Raw genomic sequence first — 13,499 nt, 5'->3', positions numbered from 1 at the left:
CGGGTATTTTTTTTTCTTCCCCCCCCCCTCCAATTTTAAAGGTGCAGCTTATATTTGGGTGTGGCTTATATTCAGGCCAATTCGGTAGGGTTTTTTATATATGTAAAAGGAAGAATTACATAACTGAATGCTAAAGGCAGATACAAATAAGGTGATATCTGAAGTCCAGGCAGGTTTCCAAAGAGGGAAATCCACATTGGACCAGTGCTTTGTGATGAACTTTCTGCTATGTAAATACATCCATAATTTGAAGCAAAAATTATATGTTGCTTTTATCAATCTAAAGTCAGCTTTCGATACGGTCCCAAGACACGCATTGTGGCAAAAATTGGAAAAGACAAATATAGACCTCTGTCTGTTATTTCTCATCAAAACGTTATATACTGACACATCGATACAAGTAAAGGTGGATCTGGCTGGCCATCTCACCACTAGAATTAAGACCATTACTGGAGTCAAACAGGGATGCATTTTGGCGCCTTTCCTGATCAATTTTTATATTAATGACATGGTTAAAGAACTGGAGGGCCTACAGTTTGCCCCTGTCACAATTCTCAAATGCTAAAGAAGAAGAATTCCCTACACTTAGAAATCTAGATGTCAAGGAGAAGGCTTCTAACCTAGCTTCCCATCCTGACATGCTACATTTCTATATGTACATAATTTATTTTCCACAGAGGAATATTCAATCCTGCAGTCCACCACTTGCACGCTGAAGTTTATTTTTCAAGGAAGAATTTTACTACGCAGTGAACTATTTGTCTAAAGAGCCTCTGAGACTCTGTAAATAATGGTGGAGGAGGGAGAGAGACACATGACAATGATAAATTTAGTGTTAACATTTTTTAGAGGTTTCATGTTCAGCTTCCCCCTCTTAATGACTGACAATGTTCATTGATCTTTCTTGCTTGGGTGCATTCTTTCATTGTATTAGCAGATAATTTATAGTACTACAGGTTTGCCAAGCATGGTTTTAAAGTACCTGCAAAAAATCTATCTTTCTTGTTTTGGTGTGTCATTTTAAAAGGAGAACAGTAGATTCCAGTTATGTCTAGAGAGAGATGAAAACCTTTGCACATGAATTCAATTGCTGCCACATTGCTGGGCTTTACCTGAATTTGCAAAAGCACATAGCAGTCATGTTTGGCCATGGATCACTGTTCCAGATTACTGGAAATCATTTAAAACAGCTGCGTATAAAGGGATCAGATTTATGGCTTCTTGGCTTGCAATACGTTCACAGGAGAACAGCTGAGTTAAAGTAGCTGTCTTACAGTCTTGCCACTCTTGGTGCATTTCTGATGATTGTGGAATTGGTTCTCCTTATGCGTGCAAGTCTTATTTTTCTTTTCTTTTCTGTTCTTTTTTTGGAACATCTGAAATCTGTCTGAAATTGCCCCCACTCCATTTAATCCAAATTCACCCTTTCCAAAGAGAAGTCTTATACACACACTAAATCTGTTTAACAATGACCCTTATTATATATGCATTTTTAACAATATTAATCTCCAGTTTGGAAGCACTTTATTGATTTTCCCCAATGAATTTGGAGATGGGCATCATGTGAGAAGCTTATCCCTTTTGCACACGGTGATTTATGCAACTCCCTTAAATTTCAGGGGGAACGCCTATTACAAAGCACTAAAACAGGTATAGGAAACTATGGAACTCCAGCTGTCTGGACTACAAGTCCCATCAAACTCAGACCACTGGCCATGCTAGCTGAGATTGATAGGAGCTAGAATCCAAGAGGACTAAATATACCCCATCCCTTATCTAAAAATGTAAAGGGACCCCTCACCATTAGGTCCAGTCGTGGCTGACTCTGGGGTTGCGGCGCTCATCTCGCTTTATTGTCCAAGGGAGCCAGCGTACAGCTTCCGGGTCATGTGGCCAGCATGACTAAGCCGCTTCTGGTGAACCAGAGCAGCACACAGAAACGCCGTTTACCTTCCCGCTGGAGCGGTACCTATTTATCTACTTGTACTTTGACATGCTTTCGAACTGCTAGGTTGGCAGGAGCAGGGACCAAGCAACGGGAGCTCACCCCGTCGCGGGGATTTGAACTGCCGACCTTCTGATCGGCAAGCCCTAGGCTCTGTGGTTTAACCCACAGCGCCACCTGCGTCCCATCCCTTATCTAGGGTGATACTAATTGTTACCAATGTCGGATCAGAAGAGGAGGGCGCTCTCAGCATTTGCTTCTGCATCTAGCACAAAACCCTGATCCTTAGCTTTATAGCATTCTCACAACCTTCTCTAGCATTTTCTTCCAGCTCTTCCTTCCTGTTGCCCTCTGCCCATGATAGTGAGTTACTACCCATTTTTTGCCCTACATATGTAGAAATCCCTCCCTGAACATATGTATACTGAAGTGAGTTCTCTCCCCTGTCCCTTCAAACACATCCCACAATCCCACCTTTTCCATGATACCTTTGTAGACCCTCCAAGTGTCCCTATTTCCCAGGGACATCCCAAATTTACAGAAGCCCTCCCAGTTTTTTATTTGATCCCAGAAGCTCCCACTTTTCCTTAGGACATCCCTATTTTCATCAGATAAATGTTGGAGGGTATGGGATTATGTGACCCTAGAGCTAAGGAGATAAGCAATTATACAATCTTTAGAAGACACCTGAAGGCAGCCCTATATAGTTTTATTATGTTTTATATGTGTTGGAAGCCACCCCGAGTATTATTATTATTACTATTATCATTATTATGGAATAGGGCATCCTTATTTTCTTCAGAGAAATGTTTGAGGCTATACCTTTGGCCTCACCCCTATGTCTTCATTCCAGGCTGTAGCCAAGGTCTCATTCTCAAAAGTAAGCAGCAGGTCATACACATGTTTCTCTTGACTGTACCATTTCAGCCTGCAGGCAAAAGCTCCCCTAACTAAGTGTTTCTTTTCATGTACAAAAATGACTTTAGTGATGGATGAGATCTCCTTGGCTCAGTGTCGAAACTGTTTGGAATTGAAAGAGCTTTCTCAGTAATATTGAGGGAAAAGATTGTCTAGTTTCTAAAAGTGCTCTCCCAGCTTCTCTCTCAAAACCCAGGAGGAAGACAAGGTTTGAGATCTGGATAGGGGACAGGACACTGAAGGGCACAACAAGCCCCGTTGTTCCAGGTCAGACTATTTACCCAAGTAACAGCAGTTCTCCAGGGCGACAGGCAATGAACCTTCGCATTGTCTGCTACCCAACCATTCAGCTGTAGATGCTGATAGGGTCAGCTCTACCATTAGGCAGACTGAGGCAGCTGCCTCAGGCAGTGGGTGTTTGGAGAGGGGAGCAGTAGCAAGATACTGGAGAACAGAGATGCATTGATCATATGCATCCTTCCCTAAGACTCCTTGCCTAGACTGCTTCCTTCACAAACAGTGAAGGATGCTGCCAGTATTGAAGTAAGACTGAAGTAAGATTCGATTTGCTTCTGTATGAGGAGTGTGTGTGTGTGTGTGTGTGTGTGTGTTTGTTTGTTTCTCACCCAGGGCTGGATTTATGTTTGATGAGGCCCTAAGCTACTGGAGGTAATGGGGCCCTTTCTATGTCCAGCTGTCCTTTGTCAACAACAAATTGTCACGGTTTTGTTGTTGTTGAATATATGCTGAATGGTAATTTATGGACCTAATAGGTATCTAAATCCATTTGCAACCAGTCCATGCAGAATGTAGGCACCCTATATATAGAAATGAGCAAACCAGTGATATTTTAGGGAGCAGGCTAGCAGGCAGGGCCCATTACTTACATCATAGGAGCCTACACAACACAAAACACTGTTGCTGTATGTCGGTTTTATTTTATTTGTTTCTTACCTTATATTTTGGTAATGTACATCCAGGTTTTTTCCCATTTCAATTTTTTGGGGGCCCCCAAGAGAGTGGGGCCCTAAGCTATAGCTTGTTTAGCTTATACGTAAATCCGAATCTTACCCTTTACCTCTGGCAGTGAAAAAAAACTTGGGCTACCCCTGGGTGCTACATAATAAACCCAGGACAAAATGTATTCTCTGATTTATTTTTTTCTGGAGTGGTAAACTTCCTGCTTAGGGGTTCCTGCCGCTTTGGAAATGCCTTGAAACATTTCTTTTTACCCAGGCATTTCATTTGACATGTAATTGATTTTATGAATAGTGCTGACAGTTTGTTTTATAGGTTATTACAGTATACGTAGCATTTTATTTGTGTTGTATTAATTTTATTGTAAAGTGCTGTTAGTAATAACAGCAGTGGTAGTTGCAATATGTCCCACACTGATGATCGTGCTCTTATCTTGCCTTACCTCTCCGGCCAGAGCGTGACATATTATGGTGTATTTCCTCTCACACCAGAAAATCTCCCCTTTTTTCAGTGACACCCAGCCAGCCTTGCTCATGCTACACAATAAGCCAGTTCAAATGTCTCAGAAATGCAACATGGTACTATACCCCTTCAGACTGCAGCTGTGGGTATGGGTGTATGTTTGAATGTTCCTCCATAGTTAAAAAGTCTTTGACTCTTTTTTATGGCATACCTCCATTAAATGCAGGTTTTAGTTTTCTCTCTTGTTTGTTTTTATTTGTGTGACTTCAGATCCTAATCCTCCCTAACCATCGACCATGCTGTCTCTGGCCGGATGGTAAATGAAATCCAGAAACATCCACAATGAAATCCAGAAACCACAAAGACAGACAGGAAGGGAGCAAAGTCAGGGGAGATTTGGCAGCAGTTGTGGTCATAGAGGTTGATAAATTGGGTCACATCTCAAGAGCTTCCAGTAGCAAATTAATTAATATTTTGAAAAATCCATTTCATTTGTGTCTTCATTATTTCACATTCCATGGTGATGAATTCATAGAGTTTTAAAAGTTGTTTGGGTACTAGCATACATGAAAAGGGTGAGATTACAATCTATTTAAACAAGACTGGACATTTGCAAGGCAGTACATATCAAGCTCATAGACAGTTGTTGATGTTTTATATCAGATTAAGTTGACAGAACTTTGTATTATGTACATTGTCTATATTTCTGTAGGACTATATTAAACACACATGCAGATCATACCATCAGTAATGGTCATAATAAAATGAGCAATGCCAATACAGCACTCTAGATTTAATGCATGTGCTGTGTGCATAATAATATTTATTTATTTATTTATTTATTTATTTATTTATTTATTTATTTTAATACCCCGCCCTCCCCAGCCAAGACCGGGCTCAGGGCGGCTAACAACCAATAATAAAAACAAGTTGATTAAAATACAATTAAAAGATTAAGATACAACATTAAAACAATTAGGGAGCAATCTCTTAGTTGCATAAAAATAGTTGCATAATCTACTGTACATTAAAATGCACTTTGAAATCATTTTTTCTTAACAGGGGAAAGGGAAGGGAAAGATACTGTAAGAGGAATCGGTGATGAATTTTAGAAGAACACCTGGAGAATTTAAAAGTCCCCAGGTATTTCCAAAGTTGTTATACACCATTCATTGACTGAAGAATCGAGTGTGGAGTTATAAAACAGTCACCAGGGTAAAGTTGCAATGCAGCCATTGTTGTGGCTTTTCATGCATGTCAGGGATGTGGAATCCTTTTTCAGTCTACGGACCGCATCCCCTTTAGGGCAATTTTCCAGAAACCACATGCCAGTCATGTGGGGGACCAGAGACAAAAATGAATAGAGCAATCAATCCATACCCTCTGAGATTTCTCAGATGAAAATAGGGACATTCTATTCTACATGGGGAAGCTTCTCCCACATTTGATCTCCTGTACACGTAAACATCATATACACAATCTACATGAGTCACCCTGAGCCAATTACAACTTCTCAGCCTCACCTACCTCACAGGCAGTGGCGGAGCTTCATGCTCTGGCACTGGGGAGGCGGAGAACAGGAGGATGCGGGGCTGGTGCACATCCTGGGGGCGTGGTGTGGTGCCTGCAAGGGCGTGGCGCGTATCCTGGGGGTGTGGCGCCTGCAGGGGCGTGGCGTGTGTCCTGGGGGTGTGGCACCTGCAGGGCATGGCGCCCAGCACGGACGGGGGGGGGGCAGCCGCGATGGCACCCTACCGGGATCGCGCTGCCAGGGGCGGTGCGCTCCCCCGCACTTCTCTTCCTCTGCCAGTGCTCACAGGATTGTTGTACAGGAAAAAAATGTGCACGAGAATGGATCATATACACCTTCCACAGATAAATGGAATGAAATAAAATTTTAGCTATAAGCTGCCTTGAGTCCCCGTCAGGGGAAAAGGTGGAATATAACAACAACAACAACTGTGAGAATGATCAGAAACATACCAGAGAGCAAATCCCATTGATTCAGTGGGACTTAGTTCTGAGTCAAAAAAAAGGCTGCACAGTTGTTACCCAATTACCTGGGAGTAAGGACCATTTAATATAGTGGGACTTAATTCTGAGTAAACAGTGTAAGGTTCCATTTATAATAAAGGAATAAACACTCCACACATTTCATTTAAAAAAATGGCTGGCTGCTAACGATAAGAAAAGTTAATTAATTTGATTATAATTGGAATATTGTTTTTTAATAATGATATTGGAAAACTGCTACATTCAGTTACAAGGAAATTCAGATGGAAGAGATTAGAGGAAGTCAAGTAAAATGTTTATGAAGTTGGAAGTTTAATTAATTAATTAATTAATTTCTTTACTGTATACGTGTCTATGGTTGTATTTCTGGTCATTATTTCTTATGTTTGTTTTATTTCACTTTTTTCTTTTATTATTACTTTTCTTATTTTTGTTTTATTGAAGTAATGTGTTTGTATGAAATTCAGTAAATATTATTGGGGGGGGGTGGCTGGCTGGTGAAGCATTGCCATTAAAGAATTTAAAGTAGATTGCTTACATTTCCCTTCAGAATTATAGGAAGGGCTTCATATTCCAGCTTCACTATTTCCTTCATTTGGTGCAAGTATTTTTTTTCCGTATAAACAGGATTCAGTATTTGCACCTACAGATACACACACCACTTTTAATTGTTCTCCAAGACGTAGGGGAGAAGAAAAAGGGAAACCAGGACATTCCAGTATCAAATCAGAAACCGGGATGGCCTCTGTAATTCCAGGACTGTCCCTGGAAAATTGGGACACTTGGAGGGTATGGAATACAAATTTTACCTATGCACAGCTGGCTAATCTCTCCACACACAGCTTTCTCTGTTCTCCATCCAGGTAAACATAAAGAGCTATGTTCAAGGACACATTCCAGTCAGGTAGAAACATTTAAGGAGCGTGCAAAGCAAGATTGGTAATGGATGTCACTTGGGGAGACAGAATATGGCCTGAGGAGAGTCTCATAAGTGAGACAGAGATGCCTGGGGGGCCTCATTTGTCCCCAGAGCATGAGGTTTCCCATCCTGGGTTTTCCAAGCCTATGTTCATTGTTGTTTTTCATCTGGACCTCACCAGAACTCAGCTTCGGCACCTCTCAGGTATGTGCCATTGCCATTATAAGAGAACAAGGGAGGTGTTCATCTCTTTTTCTAGAAAAATAGCACTGCCTAGGTTCATGATTTCTCTTAGAAGGCATTAAATGTGACCAAAATGGAATGCTTTAGTACATTATGGGAATGTTTTTCATGGTAGCTGTGAGGAGTTTATGAAGCTCTTTGCCTATCTCCTTTTAACATCTGTCCTTGTACCCTGTTTGCATTTGATTAGTGAGGTGCTTTTAGATCATCAAGCCTTCTCTTAAATTTAATCCTTTTTTCTTTTTCTTTTTAAGAAAAAAGCTTCCTAGTTCACATGTTGTCTACAGAGCACAGTCTTTTCAATCATCAGCTCCTTTGCATTTGTGGGCTATGGGGCTCGGGAAAGGATTGATTTACGAATCCTTCCCATGATTTATGTTCTTTGCAAGAAAGGCCTTCGTGAATCACCAAGCACGCAGACACGCACACACACCATTCCTGTTCTGCTTTCAGAAACTGTACATACACTACAGCTTCGGAAAGTCTCTGAGCCACCAAGCTCCAACTGCAAGCCGTGCAGCTGTAATTATCCAACCTGTAATCAAGACACTGAATATTAAGAAATAATGAGAGCTCTTCATGCCTGGGATAATCTCTTGGGCCACTGACGTGCAAACTTGGGTGAGACCCATATAACAAACATTCTACCACATCATCGTATTCCTGGAGGCATTGTGCAATTTTCTCTCACAGATCTGCAGCCACTTGAGAGGGAAGGGGGGGAAGGGACAGACAGACCTGTGAAATCACAGCTCCAACGTGAAGGTAGATGGGGCTCACCACCACATGCTCATCCTCTTTACTAACCACTCTGAGGGCCAAACTTAGATGTGGAATTGGTCACGTACCGCAGCTTTGAGAAGGGCTGTGGGTGGCTGGGCATGCAGAAGAAGCGTCAGGTTCAACCCCTGGCCTCTTCCAGCAGAGCTGGGAGAGAACTGTGTCTGAAGTCCTGGACAGCTGCTTGCAGCCAGTATGGGCACTACTAAGCAGGATGGAGCAATGGTCTGACTCAGAAGAAGGCAGCTTCCTATGTTCTTATGTTGTATAGATACAATAAAAAAAAAAATGGGAGAATGATATAGGCTATGAGATTAACCCCACTCAATGGACCAGAATGTGGTCTAAACCCCCCTTTAAATCCGTATCAACGAAAAGAAAAGAACTCACTCTGAAACTCACCTACAGGTGGTACCTAACACCAAGAAAACTAGCGCTAATATGCCCAGTAACCTCACCAAAATGCTGGAGAGGGTGCACCTCCACAGGCACATACCTCCACATGTGGTGGGAGTGCCCCAAAATCCAACTATTCTGGACAACAGCCATACAAGAAATATGTAAAATAACTAAGCAAGTATTAGACACCACCCCAGAACTGGCCCTACTAAACATCTTCCAAGATAACAATGCCCATTTACACCACAAAGAACTCATAACCCACCTACTTTCAGCAGCCAGAAACACCATAACCAGACACTGGAGAGACCTGTCAGGAGTAAGCTTGGACCAATGGTACTAAATAGTATGGGAAACAGCCCTACTAGAAAAATTAACCAGTAAACTGAAACTGACATGGGGACAAGCAGAAGAAGATGCCTTTATCCCGGTATGGCTCCCCTTTCTCACACACACAGCCCAACAAGACAATGACAATAATCCACCAACAGCATACAAATCAATTTATCTAACCTGATCCAAAACACCCACCCACCCCACTCACACACGAAAACAAAGACCATCACAGCCAATCACAAACAAACAACCACACCATAGGCCAACCCCAACCTCTCTCACCACCAAAGAAACACAAATGAACAGCAGAGAACCTGCACGAGCAACGCTGACACGAAACCCTACATACATTAAGCAAAATAGAAACATTGCCACCCGACCACCCCATCCCCACCCATCTTCCCCCCCTCCACACCTTCCCCCCCCCAATGTCTCAACAAATGAAACTGATTTGTAAAAATGTTACATGGAAAAAATACGAGAGACATTACACATGCTTCTGTAAAACAAGAAAATCTTTAATTTTTTTTTTTTTAAAAAAAGAATGATTTCTTTCTTAAATGGGGAGAGTGGGTTGGAACAATGGCAGAAGGCATGTAAGAGGGGCTTTAAGCCTTTGCTCCAACCACTGTCCCAAACAGAATCACACCCCACCTGCTGTGCCTGCTGTTCGCAATGGCAGGGAGTTCCCATTGGTGCCACTGGAATATTCGGTTTGGCCATGTTTATGAATTCCCATGTAGCCCGAACAGTACCACCCAGGACTTTTTTTCAGCCTCAACTCAACAGAACTCAGCTCTGGCAGATCTCAGGTGTGTGCCATTGCCATTATAAGAGAACAAGGGAGGCATCCATGGCAAGTTCTGGCACCTCTTTTTCTAGGGAAGTAACACCAGTGCCATCCATCAGCAGACTGAAGAAAACACCATGGTTTGCAGAGGTATGAAAAGGGGGGAAGAGGGAACCCTAAAAGGAAGAGCCCCAGAACAGCTCAATGAGGTCTGAGCATGCTCAGTGAGCACAGAATTCTGGCTGACTGTTACAGGGCAGAAATCTCAGGCCCGATGTCATGGTGGGATTGTCGATGTCTGGAACCCTGAACAGGAAAACTCCACACTGGAACACTGCATACAGGTTCCACTTGTCTATGACAAAACACAGGAAACTTTCATCAGACTATTTCCACCTCCACCACCACCACCCTCGCCGCCGCCATTCCATTTTACAGCTGCTTCTGCATTCCTGATTTGCTTTCGTTTGTTTTTGCACCAACATTTGAGCATCACTGATTTCAAGAAGAAGAAAAAAGGAAGGAATTCGCCTGAGCATGTGCACTTTCTCATGTTAAAATCACTTAACACATAGCAACATCTCTAGACTACAGGGATTTAAAAATGGGGTTTGCTTCTGCTTCCCTGAGGCTAAACATGCTGACGTGGGGGCGGGGTGGGTGGGAAGCAGCAGTGTGTTGTAGACAAAAGATAATATATTTTAAAGTAAAATAATTATAATAAAATGAGCATTTGTAGCCCTTTGAGCCACTCTGGGCTGCTTTGGGCAGAAGGGTGGAACAAAAAATAATTAGCCATTCTCTTTAATGATTTTCTGCATTGTTTTTAATTGTGTTCTTATGTTTTAATGCTTTACGTGCCCCTGGTTTTTTTCATTACATAACTGTATAGAAATACGTTTAGAAATAAATAAAATAATACTAGGTGCACACATGCCTGGCCAACCACTCCTGACTATAATTAAAAAACAAAGAAAAGTTTTTAAACAGTTGTGCCACTTGGCATCAGGCCATCAGCCCCAATGCATATGCAATATGCACACCAGCCCAGGAGCTAGTATGTATGACGCTCTCACTCACTAGATCATCACCTTGTCATGGTGAGTGGGCTTGCACGTTCCTATGAACCTTGTGAAAAATGCAGAGAAGCAAAACCAACCCCTGTATATGGCATTTATTGACCTGACCTTCATAATGCCCTGTGGACTGTGCTTCTGAAAATCAGCTGCCCAGATTTCAACTCCTCCATGATAATATGGCAGCAACAATCACAGATAACAATGGTTCTCAAAGTGAACCACTCACAGTGGGATCAGGTGTTAAACAGGGTTGTGTTATCGCCTCAACTCTATTATTTTCATGGCCATGATCCTACACATTGTCAAAGGGAAACTCTCCACCAGGGTAGAAATCATATATCAAACAGATGGAAAGCTCTTTAATCTGAGTAGGCTGAAAGCAAAGAGTAATGGTATCATAACCTCCGTCACAGAGCTTCAGTATGCTGATGACAACGTAATGTGTGCACACTCAGAGGATGACCTCCAAACCATCCTAAATATATTTGCAGAAGCTTATGAAAAGCTTGGCCTATTGCTCAATATCCAAAAAACCAAGGTGCTGCACCAACAAGCACAAAACAACCCCTCTGCAGCACCACAAATCCAACTCAATGATGTAACATTGGAAAATGTCGATTACTTCTCTTACCTGGGCAGTTATCTTTCTACAAGGGCCGACACTGATGCCGAAATCCAGCACCGCTTGAGTTCTGCGAATGCTGCTTTCTCTTGATTGAAGCGCAGAGTGTTTGAGGACTGGGACATTCACAGGGAAACCAAAATGCTTGTTTACAAAGCTATTGTGCTACCAACCTTACTATATGCTTGTGAAACATGGACCACTTCTAAATACCATCGCCAGCTCCTTGAAAGATTCCATCAACGGTGTCTCCAAAAAAAATTACATATAATTTGGGAAGACAGGTGAATGAATGCCAGTGTACTGGAAGAAGCAAAGATCACCAGTGTCAAAGCAATGATTCTTCAACATCAAATTTGTTGGACTGGTCATGTTGTTCGGGTGCCTGATTATCGTCTTACAAAGTAACTACTCTATTCCAAACTTTAAAATGGAAAGTGTGGTGCTGGTGGTCAACAAAAGAGGTTTAAAGACTCTCTGAAGGCAAATCTTTCAAAATGTAGTATAAACACCAAAAACTGAGAAACATTGGCCTGCGAGCACTCCAATTGGAGAATATCCTTTACCAAAGGTGTCATGGACTTTGAAGACACTTGAACTCAGGATGAAAGGAAGAAACATGCTTTAGAGGAAGGTACATTTGGCAAACCCTCACCATGATCAACTCCCATCCAGATACCTATGTCTCCACTGTGGAAAGACGTGTGGATCCAGAATTGGCCTCCACAGTCACTTACAGTCTCACTGTTAAGACCATGTTCATGGAAAACAATCTTACTCTGTTACGAGTGATCGCCAAAGAAGAAGATGTATGATGCTGCCCCTATTGACTGCCACTCTGGACTTTTGCTTGAGATCCAGACCTAGCTGCACTGTTGGCTACCTGTATATGTACATAGGCAGAGAAAGAGGGGGACAGCCAGTTTATGTGGTTTCACCCCAGGAATGGCTTTGACTGGCCAGATAAACCAGGTGACAGTAGTGGATGGGTCTCAAACCCTTGGTGAGTTAGGGTCTTCCTCTGCATGCAAAAACAGGCTCAGGAGGATTGAGCGGACAAGACCAGTGGTTGGCTCAATGGTCAAGAAGGTGGTGAAGTCCCTAAGGAGGTTGGATGGTGTTTTTTATGCCTCCTTCTGGCAACTCCTGCAGCCAAGTACCAGATGAGCCTCCCTGATGAGAGCATTCTACATACAGGGAGCCATAGCAGAACAGGCCCATTCCCATGTTGCTGCTCTCCAGACCTCTTGAGGGGACACATGAAGAAGGGCCTCAGAAGATGATTGTGGGGTTTGGGTTGGTTTCATATAGGGAGAGGCAATCCTTAAGGTATTGTGGTCCTGAGCTGTTTAAATCTTTAGAGGTCAAAACCAGCACTTTGAATTGAAACTAATTGGCAGTCAGAGCACTCAGGCCAGGACTGCTCTTACATTTCAAGCACAAAGCAAAATCCATTGTGTTCACTCAGCATTGGAATTAGACCATAATTCTGTGTAATTAAGAATCAAACACATTCCTTCCTACCTGCATCACTTTGTCATTTAAGTACTCATCAGATTCTGGACTCTACTCGTTGCTTAATACGACAGAACTTTATATATATATATAGACAGACAGATCCTTGTGTTCTAAGCTATTGGAGCAAATACAGTGGTACCTCGGGTTACATATGCTTCAGGTTATATACACTTCAGGTTACACACTCTGCTAACCCAGAAATAGTGTTTCGGTTAAGAACTTTGCTTCAGGATGAGAACAGAAATCGTGTTCCAGTGGCACGGTGGCAGCAGGAGGCCCCATTAGCTAAAGCGGTGCTTCAGGTTGAGAACAGTTTCAGGTTAAGAATGGACCTCCGGAACGAATTAAGTACTTAACCTGAGGTACCACTGTATCAGAGTCTCCTGATAAAAGTATGGGTTTGACTGCAGTCAAAGTGCCACAGTTTTACTTGTAGGTCTTTTATTTATTGTTTTGTCTGCCCTTGCTTATGCTCCTCTACAAAACGCCATGTTTAC

This window comes from Podarcis cretensis (assembly GCF_951804945.1).
Source record: "Podarcis cretensis genome assembly, chromosome: 2".
NCBI lineage: Eukaryota > Metazoa > Chordata > Lepidosauria > Squamata > Lacertidae > Podarcis > Podarcis cretensis.
The sequence above is the reverse complement of the archived record's forward strand: the minus strand, read 5'-3'. Positions refer to the sequence as shown.